The sequence below is a fragment of the Myxine glutinosa genome, chromosome 6 (assembly GCF_964187855.1).
Source record: "Myxine glutinosa chromosome 6, kmMyxGlut1.1, whole genome shotgun sequence".
In the NCBI taxonomy this organism is placed as follows: Eukaryota; Metazoa; Chordata; class Myxini; order Myxiniformes; family Myxinidae; genus Myxine; species Myxine glutinosa.
Genome location: NC_136266.1, coordinates 12,473,993 through 12,488,356, shown reverse-complemented (window position 1 = coordinate 12,488,356; position 14,364 = coordinate 12,473,993). Strand labels below are relative to the sequence as shown.

At 46.1% G+C, this 14,364-nt stretch overlaps 1 protein-coding gene across 8 annotated transcripts in view; it reads right to left on the bottom strand.

Annotated features, from left to right (window-relative positions):
* The window catches only part of LOC137429595 (NGFI-A-binding protein 1), a 54,886-nt gene extending 40,912 nt beyond the window's left edge, over positions 1-13,974 (bottom strand). For 2 of the 8 annotated variants that reach the window (XM_078779617.1, XM_068119627.2), the window contains exon 1: positions 6,424-6,724. The gene's annotated coding sequence lies outside the window, so the exon portion shown is untranslated. Of the gene's footprint in view, positions 1-5,257; positions 5,433-6,412; positions 6,725-6,952; positions 7,347-13,788 lie in introns of those variants that run through there. The other 6 variants (XM_068119624.2, XM_068119623.2, XM_078779616.1 and 3 more) reach the window with 6 other exon arrangements.
* Between the last annotated feature and the right edge of the window lie 390 nt (positions 13,975-14,364).

The window sequence follows — 14,364 nt, the reverse complement described above, 5'->3', positions numbered from 1 at the left end:
TACACCAATCATGATTCAAACAATCATAATGCACAAATGTGTTTGTAATATATATGATACTACCTTTCATAAACAATTGAAGTTGAAAACATAAGTTGGGGGAAAAAAAAAAATTCCCGAAAAAATTCCCCCAAAAAATAAAATAATAATAATAATTCATTTATTTTGTATAGCGTACTTCGGTATAGCATAATATTTTGTATAATAATACCCTTCGGACGTACCGACGGGAGAGATATGTGCATACCAGAAATTTGGTACGATTTCACAAAAGTTTGAGGGAGTAGTTCAGTGACAACACTTTCCTTTCACAAAGCCCGAAACAAGTGTGTGTCCACCCTCAGGAGAGCCAGGAAACAATATCTCTCCGTCCTCAGGACCGAACTCTCTTATCTGTCTCCCTCTTCCAAATCCTGGTGGCGTCTGGTGAAATCTGTTTCTGGTGTTTGTTCCCCGTCCATCCCCTCCCTCACCTTAAATGGCCACACGGCTGACTCCGCACGTGAAAAAGCTGAATGCCTCAACTCTGTGTTTGCCTCTAAATCTTGTGTCCCAAACCCATCCCTCTCTGTACCCACCGTATCCAGTCGTACCCAGCTGCTCCTGGACTCCGTGTCCTTTCCTCCTGACAAGGTGGAAAAGTTTCTGTCAACCCTCGACTCTGATTCTGCAACTGGACCTGACGGCATCAGCCCACGGGTCCTAAAATCATGTTCTTCCGCTCTTTCACTCCCCCTCTCTGTTCTCTTCGCCCTCTCTTTTGCTCAAGGTCATCTTCCATCTGCTTGGAAATCTGCCAACATCACCGCTTTGCACAAAAAAGGTGCAAAAACAGATCCCAGCAACTACAGACCAATCAGCCTTCTCCGAATTATCAGCAAAGTCATGGCATCCATCATTGCTTCAGATATGAAATGTTTCCTCTTCTCCAATGGCTTGATCTCTGATCATCAATTTGGTTTCAGACCTGGACACTCCACTCTGGACATGCTGCTTCTGCTTTCTCAACAATGGATGGAGGTACTCAATGCCAAACAGGAAATTAGAGCAGTCTCCCTTGACATATCACGTGCCTTCGATACGGTCTGGCACCCCGCTCTGCTCACCAAACTCTCCTCTTTTGGTATCCATGGAAATCTCCACGCATGGCTGGCGGACTTCCTCTCTAGTCGTAGTCAACATCTGGCCCTGAATGGGTTTCTCTCATCTCCTCTTCCTGTTCAGGCTGGAGTTCCCCAAGGCAGTGTTCTGGGCCCTGTGCTTTTTCTGGTCTTCATCAATGATCTCTCTGACTCTCTTGAAAATCCTCTCTATCTCTTTGCTGACGACTCTACTCTCTGTCGCTCCATTCTTCATCCCTCAGATCGGCAGTCTGCAGCCTCCTCACTCTCTGCAGACCTTGACAAAATCACAGACTGGGCAAACAAGTGGAACATGTCTTTCAATCCTGACAAATCTCACACTCTTACGATGTCTCTCCGAAAAGACCGACTGGACAACCCTCCAATCCTCTTTCTGAATAATCCTCTCCAAGAAGTTCTGTCACTCAAGCTTTTGGGTCTCACTATCTGCCATGATCTTTCCTGGAAAAACCACATTTCAAATCTGGCCTCCAAAGCCAGTCGCTGACTGGGCATCCTCCGTCGTGCGAAGTCCTTCCTTGGCACACCTGAGCTCCTCACCACATACAAGGCTTTCATCCGCAGCTCAATGGAATACTGCTCTCCCCTCTGGGCTGGTGCTCCTGCCTCACACCTAGCTCGCCTTCACGCTGTTGAAACCAAAGCATTCAGAATCATTGGAATCTCCCGCGATGAAGCTAACTCCAAGGGCCTCTCACTCACTCACCACAGGCAGGTTGGTGGTCTTTCCGTCTTCTACCGACTCCTCTCTGGCCTTGCCCCCCCAGCTCTCTCTGGGCTCTGTCCCGCAAATATTCCTACAGGTCACACAAGATCTGCCTGCAACCCTCTTTTGGTTAAACTGCCAAAATCAACACTCTCTGCTCACCTTCACTCCTTCATTCCTCTTTTCTCCCACCTCTGGAACAAACTCCCTCACTCTCTTCAATCCCACTCCACCCTCCAAGTCTTTAAAACAGCTGTTCACCACCATCTCTTATCTTCCCCCATCCAAAACCTTGATCTTTTCTACCCCCGCTAATTTCACCCCAATTCCACTTTTTGAAATACCAACTTTTGTCCTGGAAGTCCTTGGTGTCCTTGTGCTTTATACTTCTCCCTCCCCCCCCCCCCCTTCCCACGCCTCCTCCCCCCGGGCCCTCTCCCTTCCACACATCTCCCTGCTCTCGGATGTTGTGTGTGTGTGCTTCCCCTTTTCTCCCCATCTTGTCTTCCGCTCCCTCTTTTTGTGTATTTTGTTTGTCTGGTCGATTTGCTTGTGAAGTTAATGTTAGCTCTTTCACGAGCCTCGATTCAGTATACAAAAAAAAAAAAAAAAAAAAAAAAAAAAAAAAACAAGACAAGACAAGACAGACACTGAATGAATGAAATGAATGATCGTTTTAAGGCCATTTTCCCCGCTAGAGCGGGGGTTAGCCTTGCGGGCCCCATGACAATCATGGTTCCCTGTTTGAGGCAATGTTTTTTATGGCGGGATGCCCTTCCTGACGCCAACACTTGGTCGCCTCTTACGATGCGCAGGGATACGGTGTACCTATTCTAAATCGGGGTACACACCGTGATCATTCATCCCAGCAAGCTGGTACTCAATTTGCCGACCTCGGAAGGATGACAGGCTGAGTCAACCCCCCTGGGGTTAATTCAGCGATCGACCGGGATTCGAACCCAGGATCCTAGGTATCCCAAGCCGGCACCCTAACTGCGAAGCCAACACCAGGCTTTCTGGGACTCAATTTCAAGCTGGTACTCAAGGTACCTAACCGCTAGGTTAGGTTAGGTACTCAAGGTACTAGGTACGGTACTAGCTAGGTTAGGTACTCAAGGTAAGTCAACACCAGGCTTCCTGGTACTCAATTTGCCGACCTCGGAAGGATGACAGGCTGAGTCAACACCCCTGGCGTTAATTCAGCGATCGACCGGGATTCGAACCCAGGATCCTAGGATCCCAAGCCGGCACCCTAACCGCTAAGCCAACACCAGGCACCAGGCTTTCACAAGACAGATACTGCACAGATATATATTATATATACATATATTATATATACATATATATATATATATATATATATATATATATATATATATATATATATATATATATATATATATATATATATATATTGTTGCGGATATGAGATTGGCATCCATCCATATCCGCTTGTAAATATTCCCCTATTTCCTCAGTACTTCCCAACTATCCCCAATTCCCCATTCCCTAGTCCCATTTTCTGTAAACAACACTCTGTAGCCCCGACCTTCCCCTATTTCCCCCATTAAATGTCGCACCCAGGTTCACCGCATCTCACGTAGACAACTATAGGACATCTTGCTAGTTATTCTTAGTCTATGTCAGTTAAGGACTCGTTTCCATTAATTCTGACTCTTCGTTGCACCAGAATGTGATTGTATGGCACCGTTAGAAAGTTTAGGACCTCCCAATACCTCCCCGCAGCTCTTCCTCATGGTACAACAACAACAACAACAACAGCGGCGGCGGCGCGGGGAGTGTGCGTCCTCACTCCGGCTTGGTTAGCCGCCATTGAACATGTGCTCCGACGGGGTTACCACGCAGGGGCTCGCTGTCAGCTCCTCGTCAAGGGCGGAGCCCGGTAACCCCCGCACCCAATAGAAGCAGCGGACCGATTCCATCTGGGGCGGAGCTAACGAGCCGAGGGCGTGTCACTCCCCGCTGGACATGCGCAGGAAGAGGGAGGTGACGTCAGATGCGCCCACACCACGGAGAGAGAAGACGCCACCTCCAAGCGCTGAATACCTCCCCGCATCTCTGGACCGGACCGCGTTTGATTCTGCCCCTGAGCCAAGGTGCACCTTGAGCTATCGACTGCCTGCCCTTCCTTGCCATCAATCCCTGTGTAAGTCAGTCTTGTCCCGTTTGTCTGTGGTCTGTCGGGGATAAGATAAGACTGTGTCTAAGTGCCCATCTTTTCTGTGCTTTACCTCTTACCGTGTAATCTACCCGTTTCTGCATCACCAATATTATATCCTCCTCCGGAGGTCTTGAGAACTGTACCCCTTGTGTCGTTGCATTTATCCCAGCCGTTGTGTCCTTTCCTTCATTGATTTAGCATAGCGCGACTTGGTCAACGTCGAGTGGAATCGGGCAGGATAGGGTTCTAATCGGGGAGTAACTGTGCGGACGCGGTAATACCAAACCGCTCGGTAAACTAACATCTAAAACCGAGTCTGTAACAATATATATATATATATACACACACACACACACACACACACACACACACACACACACACACACACACACACACACACACACACACACACACACACACACACACACACACACACACACATACACATACACACACATCAGAGAGTAACTTTTTCACATTTTGTGAGAGTCCCTTTCACATTTCACCATTACATGACCTTTTTCACATTTTGTTGTTACAGCCTGAATTTAAAATGGATTAAATTTAGATTTTGTTTGTCACTGATCTGCACATAATACCCCATAATGTCAGTGGATTTTTTTTTATAATAAATTTTGACAAAATAATAATAATTGAAAAGCTGAAATGTGTTGAGTCAATAAGTATGCAACCCCTTTGCAATGACACTCCAAATTGAGCTCAGATGCATCCATTTTCCTTTGATCATCCTTGAGATGTCTTGACAACCTGATTGGAGTCCACCTGTGGCCAATTCAATTGATTGGACATGATGTAAAAAGAAAAACACCTTTCTGGATAAGGTCCCACAGTTAACAGTGCATGGCAGAGTAAAAACTCCACCATGAAGTCCAGGTAACTGTCCGTGGCTTGAGAGTTGCCGTCACTGACCGACATGTGGACAACATTGTATTTACAACACGGTAATTTTGCACTACTTTTGCATTTTTTTTAAATCGATTCCTATATCATGGAATGAGCTCACATCCACGTCATTAAAAGTTGGAGAAAAAAATACAGCATCCCGTGGAAGATGACCAAGCATTTGACAATACAAAACTGATAACCCAGGTACAGGTCACAAAACTTCAAATCACTGAAATACAATAAAGGAGCTCATGTGCACATCACACTCATGGAATCACACACAGCATTATCTGAGATGTAGCAACACTGTGAACGTTTTACCTGTGCAGGAAGAATAAATGAAACCGAGTGAGATTAGGTAAACCACAAGGTTCCGTTGAAATGACAGAGGTTGCCCAGGATCCCAGAATTCCGGTGCAGACTCTGACCGGTTTTCAGAAGGATAGGTGCATCACATTCCTCCACAACATGATGTTCTCAGTATCTCAATCTAAACCTACGAGGAGGTTATCTAACGTTTCAAATATTTGCATCACATTGCATATTTACTTTAATATGGAGGTTATTAACATAATTTCTGAATATGTTGAGTACCACCTGTGACGTGGGGTTGTTAAGGGCACCTCATAGGTTGTGGGGACGGGATAAGCTACGGAACATGTGCACTTCATACAAAACAGCATCGAATCACAAGGACGGTCGCATGAAGAATGTTTGAAAATCACTTTGTGAAAGATGTTAGAGAAATGCTTTGTTGTCGAGGACATCGCTACCTCAAAATGCTTTCCTGTCGTGTTGCCTGGAAGTCTAATGTAATGTCGAGTTCGGTTGGAAGGAACATAGAAGAGGAAGGAAAAGAAAACAATTTGCTTATTCAGCTATACTTGCCAGTTTGCTTTGTGGTGGTTATTAGGATTGCCCCCTCCCCACATCACTCCCCCACACCCCTCATACCCCCAAACCTCAGATCCATATTCGTCCCTTATTTACCAACCGATTGCTCTGGAACCAGATACAGCCATTCTACTAGTTGGCCCAAACAATCGCTCATGCTTCGATTTCATATCAGAGGGCTTCCCAGGGGGTGGGGGGGGGGGGGGGGGGTCAGGAAGACCCCAGGGGGTTCCCCCAAATCAGCAGAGGTCTGAACTACACGATGACTGACACACACACACACACACACACACACACACACACACACACACACACACACACACACACACACACACACACACACACACACACACACACACACACACACACACGTCACACTCTCGAATCTCCGAAATGAAGAACTGTTGTTCCAAAGTCAACGAATCATCCCATGTGCTGCTTCTCTGTGTGTTCTATTCTACTTCTAGGGTTGATAAAAGTTCACATCACGTGATGCAAAGCTTCGTAACATATGCAAGGAACATATAAGGGATGGCAGCACTAAATAACATATGAAACCATCAGTGTAAATACACAACTCGCGAGTAACGTACATGCTCGTCCCACCATGTGAACAGGAATACCGTCGGTCAGTTCCGCCTAGTTTCGTCCATGGAAATAAACAACATTATTAATTTATTTTCTCTGAGCACGGATACGTACGAGGATCGCAAACAATAGGACACATCTCGAGAGACGTACAGCTGTTGCTCCATCATGAGCTGTACGTTCACATTCGAATATACGACATATAAATGTTCACAACGGTAACGTTAAAGTAATTCACGGATCGGATACCACGCTTGATATTTAAATTCCCGGATGAAACACGTGCTTTGTGCTCCGAAACGGGTCGAGGCCCCGCCCCTTCCGGCTGAGCGACGCGTAAAAGTTAAAATCAACAGGACGTAAAATACAACACCAGGGAAATAATCACTAACATCATACAAACAATAACTGGTGACGAACTATGAACTTAGTGATGTCACAAAAAAATTTTTATCGACGTCACTGGTCGCCCAGCCCTGGCAGTCCAGGGGGAAGTTCACCCGAAAGAGACGCCGGACAGGACTCGGCGCTTACCCGCGGACTTTGGGTGAGAGAGGGAGGGGTCGCACTTGTCCTTCGTCGTGCCTCGGTTATGATGAGCAAACTCGAGTGGAGAAGAGAAAGAAATATCCACAGCGTTTCCTTGGGGAGAGAGGGAGGTTTACGGGGACAACAGGGAACGTGGAGGAGGATAAAGAGGCCCGAGGACGATGCGAACCCAGACGTCCGGCGGCAACACACACACACCAGAGTGTTTCCACCCACGGGGCGGCTGATGTTAACCCTCCCCCTTCCCACCAGCCCCACCCCACTGAAATGCACTCCACCCACCCCACCCTAATTCAATCCAATCACCTCCATCCTCCCCGACCCACACCATCCCACCCACATTCATGACCTCCCTCCTCCCTCCCCCCTCCCATTCTTCCGTCCCTCCAACCTCCTCACTTATCTGCTTCCCAAGTTCCACCTCCATCCCCCCCTCCTCCTCCTTTTTCCTGTCGGTCCCTCCCACCCTCACTTTTCCGAATCCCACTCCCTGCGACCTTCCTAGCCCAATCTCGCTCCTCCTTTCTCCCCCCAAACCGAACCCCACCATTCCCATCCCTCCCCCAGCCTAATCCATCCCTCCCATTGCCAGTTTTCCCCCTGAAACCCTCCCCGTTCTCATTCCTTAGCTCTTTCTCCTCGAGTTTAATCCCCAAATCTCGTTCCCTCTCCCTGTATTTTGCGTGTACCCTTCTCCCGTGACCCACTCACTTGTATTTTTTAAAATGGAAAAATTTAATTCCCACGTGTCCCAAAACGCATCGCATCCCATCCCATCCCAATCCCAATCCCATCCCAATCCCTCACCTCGACACTGCCCACATGTTGTGTTCACGAACCCTCCCCTCTCCACCCCTCCGCTCCAGGCGGCTCCCTGCGCTTCCCATCCGCTCTTTCCTCCCACGTTTGTTCCATTCCTTGCATTTTACCCCGACTCGCCTCCCACGTGCACTGAAAACCACTCTTTACATGCCACCACCGCCAACCACTTTACGAATACACTTACACCATATCCCCACAACCACTTTACTAATACACTTACACCATATCTCCACAACCACTTTACTAATAATACACTTACACCATATCCCCACAACCACTTTACTAATAAACTTACACCATATCCCCACAACCACTTTACTAATAATACACTTACACCATATCCCCACAACCACTTTACTAATAATACACTTACACCATATCCCCACAACCACTTTACTAATAAACTTACACCATATCCCCACAACCACTTTACTAATAATACACTTACACCATATCCCCACAACCACTTTACTAATAAACTTACACCATATCCCCACAACCACTTTACTAATAAACTTACGCCATATCCCCACAACCACTTTACTAATAAACTTACACCATATCCCCACAACCACTTTACTAATACACTTACACCATATCTCCACAACCACTTTACGAATACATTTACATCATATCCCCACAACCAGTTTACTAATAAACTTACACCATATCCCCACAACCACTTTACGAATAAACTTACACCATATCCCCACAACCACTTTACTAATAAACTTACACCATATCCCCACAACCACTTTACTAATAAACTTACACCATATCCCCACAACCACTTTACTAATAAACTTACACCATATCCCCACAACCACTTTACTAATAAACTTACACCATATCCCCACAACCACTTTACTAATAAACTTACACCATATCCCCACAACCACTTTACTAATAAACTTACACCATATCCCCACAACCACTTTACTAATAAACTTACACCGTATCCCCACAACCACTTTACTCATACACTTACACCATATCCCCACAACCACTTTACGAATACATTTACACCATATCCCCACAACCACTTTACGAATACATTTACACCATATCCCCACAACCACTTTACTAATAAACTTACACCATATCCCCACAACCACTTTACTAATAAACTTACACCATATCCCCACAACCACTTTACGAATACACTTACACCATATCTCCACAACCACTTTACGAATACACTTACACCATATCCCCACAACCACTTTACTCATACACTTACACCATATCTCCACAACCACTTTACGAATACATTTACACCATATCCCCACAACCACTTTACTAATAAACTTACACCATATCCCCACAACCACTTTACGAATACACTTACACCACATCCCCACAACCACTTTACGAATACACTTACACCATATCTCCACAACCACTTTACGAATACACTTACACCATATCCCCACAACCACTTTACTCATACACTTACACCATATCTCCACAACCACTTTACGAATACATTTACACCATATCCCCACAACCACTTTACTAATAAACTTACACCATATCCCCACAACCACTTTACGAATACACTTAACACCATATCTCCACAACCACTTTACGAATACACTTACACCATATCCCCACAACCACTTTACGAATACACTTACACCATATCTCCACAACCACTTTACGAATACATTTACACCATATCCCCACAACCACTTTACTAATAAACTTACACCATATCCCCACAACCACTTTACGAATACACTTACACCATATCCCCACAACCACTTTACCAATAAACTTACACCATATCCCCACAACCACTTTACGAATACACTTACACCATATCCCCACAACCACTTTACCAATAAACTTACACCACATCCCCACAACCACTTTACGAATACACTTACACCATATCTCCACAACCACTTTACGAATACACTTACACCATATCCCCACAACCACTTTACTAATAAACTTACACCATATCCCCACAACCACTTTACTAATAAACTTACACCATATCCCCACAACCACTTTACTAATACACTTACACCATATCCCCACAACCACTTTACTAATAAACTTACACCATATCCCCACAACCACTTTACGAATACACTTACACCACATCCCCACAACCACTTTACGAATACACTTACACCATATCTCCACAACCACTTTACGAATACACTTACACCATATCCCCACAACCACTTTACGAATACACTTACACCATATCCCCACAACCACTTTACGAATACACTTACACCACATCCCCACAACCACTTTACGAATACACTTACACCATATCCCCACAACCACTTTACTAATAAACTTACACCATATCCCCACAACCACTTTACGAATACACTTACACCACATCCCCACAACCACTTTACGAATACACTTACACCATATCCCCACAACCACTTTACTCATACACTTACACCATATCCCCACAACCACTTTACTCATACACTTAACACCATATCTCCACAACCACTTCACGAATACATTTACACCATATCCCCACAACCACTTTACTAATAAAGTTACACCATATCCCCACAACCACCTCACTAATGTTTGCTTGTCCTTCCATCTCCCCTCCCCCGCTCCTACAATAATGCTTATAATCCTTCCCCCACCACCTTATGCTTATCCCACCACCTGTCCCCAACCTCATTTTGCTTTTCATTCCAACCTCCTCCCTCACCCAAATAATACCTATCCTTCCATCCCTATTCCAGCCCCCCACCCCCAATTCCAAACTATCCTCTCTTTTTAATTCCCTCTTTCATCCTTTATTCCTCATCCAACAACTCTACATCCAGATCCACGCATCATTATCTGTACATCTCATTAAATCCTCGTTTTCCAGGTTTTTTGGAATCTTGTTCGATTTTTTCTCCTACCCACCCCCCAAATATATCCCAATAGTCAATGAAAATTGACCCCTACATAGGCCTTCTGTCCTCTGCCCCATACGTAATGTCCTCCCTCGACTTGCATCCCCCCACCTCCTCACATATCCTCCCTTCCCCCCACCCTCCTTATCCTCCCTCTCCCACTCCCTCCCTACCCCACCTCCACCTTATCCTCCCTTCCTTCTTCCCATATCCTCTCCCCCACCTCTTCCCATATCCTCCCTCCCCCACCTCTTCCCATATCCTCCCTCCCCCACCTCTTCCCATATCCTTTCCCCCACCTCTTCCCATATCCTCCCTCCCCCACCTCTTCCCATATCCTCCCTTCCTCAAATCTTCCCATATCCTCCCTCCCCCACCTCTTCCCATATCCTCCCTCCCCCACCTCTTCCCATATCCTTTCCCCCACCTCTTCCCATATCCCCCCTCCCCCACCTCTTCCCATATCCTCCCTCCCCCACCTCTTCCCATATCCTCCCTCCCCCACCTCTTCCCATATCCTTTCCCCCACCTCTTCCCATATCCTCCCTCCCCCACCTCTTCCCATATCCTCCCTTCCTCAAATCTTCCCATATCCTCTCTCCCCCACCCCACCTCTTCCTTTATCCTCCCTCGCTGCTTATAAAATATGGTATGTAATTCCCCTCCCAAGCCCTCCCTCTTTACTAACTGCTCCACCACCTCTCGACCCCTCTGCTATTCAGCTCTCCCCCTATTCCCTCTAACCCTCCAAATGTCAGTTTCTTCCGTTTAAAATGTCTTCCAATCCTAGCGAAGCGACTTTGATATTTTTTTTATTGTACCTTTTGCACCATCCTCTAATTTCTTCTGCCTGTACTCCTCTCTTATTCCTCTTTATACGACCAGCATCTTTATTCCACCATCATAACCACCACCACCACCACGCATTACTTTTAGCATCTACCTTTTCAAATTTAACCATTTTCATATGCAGGTATCTATTTGATGGTTTTCGACACGAGGTCACCTTTCCTACTCCTCCCTTTGCACCGCCATCCACTACCTTTGTTCTTCCGGTGATTCTCACCTTCCTTTGTTCTGCTCTTGATTTGTTTTACCTTTACTTTCACTTCTCCATTTGTTTTCATGGAGCCCCTGCCCCCACTCGAGCTCCCCCCTCCCCCCGCCACCCCCACCGATCATCATGTTTTGTTTTTGATTCAAACTCGTGTTTAAACATCATGGAACGTTCTCGTTAGCTCAGATATCTCTCCTTATGATTACTTCATAACCCCACCCCCTCGATCTCACTCTTGAGGTATCACCCATTATAAACCCCTCCCCTTTCTCTGTCGTCATTGTTCTCATCTTCATTACTTTGTTTATGGTGTTTCACTTTTACCTGGGAGGGGCGGGATGGGGGTTCATTCGTCCCTTCCCGAGTATACTCCTCCCCCCACCCCCCTTGTGTTTTAAAAATGCAGATGAGTTCTAATTGCTTTCCGTGGAGTCCATCTTTTGTCCCCTTATCCTCACCAATCACTGTTATGTCCCCAAATGCAATTCAAATTGTTTTTCTACCCCCACTCAATTACTCAACGATGCAAAGCCACACACCCCTCTCTCACCCCCACCCCCCAACACACCTCTTTGCAATGCCTCTGCAATGCTTTAATAAAATAATCAAGGTGGTGTTTATGCACCCTCATGTCTGCCATTCTCCTGTAGTATAAATATAATTACACACCAATCGGCCATCGCGTCCTTCTCAAAAACCTTCTTCCTCCGTAACTGCCATCCCGTCCCAAGCCATCCTCCTATCGCCGTCTCTTTCCCTCCCCCACGCCACTCATTGCCCCCCACCCCTTTGTGCTGTTCCGCTCCTCTTTCCCCTTTCCAGTGTGTTGCCCCTCTCTGCTTGTATGCCCCGCCCCTCATCACCTCCTGTCCCCATGCCCCGCCCCTCATCACCTCCTGTCCCCATGCCCCGCCTCCACACTGTCTCTCCCTTCCACTCCCTCTCCACCACCCCAGAAACAAACATTCCCTTTTCCCTTCACTGTTCGCTCTTCACTCTCGTTCTCCTCCACTCTCAGATCTTTTATCCTCACTTTTATTTTTTTAATGTTTCACCACTCCGAGTCCGAGCCCATAGTAACCTGCTTTTCTCTATCCTCCACCCCTATCCGACACACTACTCCTCTTCGTTGTTATTTATTTTATTTTCTGCTGCTTATCGCCTTTCTCACCTTGTTTCTCTGCCCTCAAGCGTGGGGTGCTCTCCACCCAGTGCACTCACCCACCCCTTCATATCCTTTCCTCTCCTCTCTCGAGTAACACCCATCTTGTCCTTTACACCAGTACTCGATTGACATAATTTTTATAATTGTCCAAACTCCATTCCATATTTAAATGGGACACTTTCAAATCTACTTATCGTTGAACCTAATCTGTGGGTTTGTTCGATTAAACATCTACAACAATTCTCTCACTCAACTCTCAAGGGTGTGTGTGTGTGTGTACAGTGTATGTGTGTACAGTGTATGTGTGTACAGTGTGTGTGTGCAGTGTGTGTGTACAGTGTATGTGTGTACAGTGTGTGTGTGTACAGTGTATGTGTGTACAGTGTATGTGTGTACGTGTGTGTACAGTGTATGTGTGTACAGTGTATGTGTGTACAGTGTGTGTGTACAGTGTGTGTGTGTGTACAGTGTGTGTGTGTACAGTGTATTGTGTACAGTGTGTGTGTACAGTGTATGTGTGTACAGTGTGTGTGTAGTGTATGTGTGTGCAGTATGTGTGTACAGCGTATGTGTGTACACTGTACAGTGCATGTGTACAGTGTATGTGTACAGTGTATGTGTGTGTACAGTGTCTGTGTGTACGTGTGTGTACAGTGTATGTGTGTACGTGTGTGTACAGTGTATGTGTGTATGTCATTCTGCGTGTGTGTATGTAAATAAGTAAGTGCACAAACACACTGCATGGATTATCGTTGACAAATGAACACAGAATATAGGATTTGAACCTGGGATTCCATCGCCATGGGTTTCATGTTCAAATAGCAACACCAACACGTGACCCCCAAACATCATTAACATCTCTGTGGATCTCCGCTTCCTCATTTACCTCTTGGGCTCTTACGTGGCATATCGCACTGGAAGTCTTCCATTCAATCCTTGGAGGTGTTCATGTCGTCGTGATCAAAGAGGGTCTCTGTACGGAGGCCCATAGCGAGACCGTTCCATCCAAACCTTTCCAACGACCAACCCACAGCTCGAAACTCCTTACCTTGTACGGTTGCCTTTCTTCAGTATTCCTTCGGGTTTTCCACATTCGTCATGCTGTTGGGTCCAATGGGAAGGAAACGGATCTGTGGCTTCAAGCTTTGCTCGAGCATGACAATTTTCCTTGTGTGTGGCAGTTCATTTATGGGTTGAACACCGATTTCGTCTGTCAAACTTCTATCTCTTGCACCACTCTGCTTTCTTTCCCACGTTTCTTTTTTTGCCCTCGGTATGTGTGTGTGCCCCCTTCCCCGACCCCCATTCCTATCTTGTGTTAAACATTTTCTGCCAAACTCTCCCTCGATGCACCTCCTCCTCTCCTTCCTCCCACACTTCCATTTTTAACGAATACCTGACCCTTACGTTGGCTCATGTTATACATTTTCGATGGTTCTCCCACGGTCCCAACCACACGGGA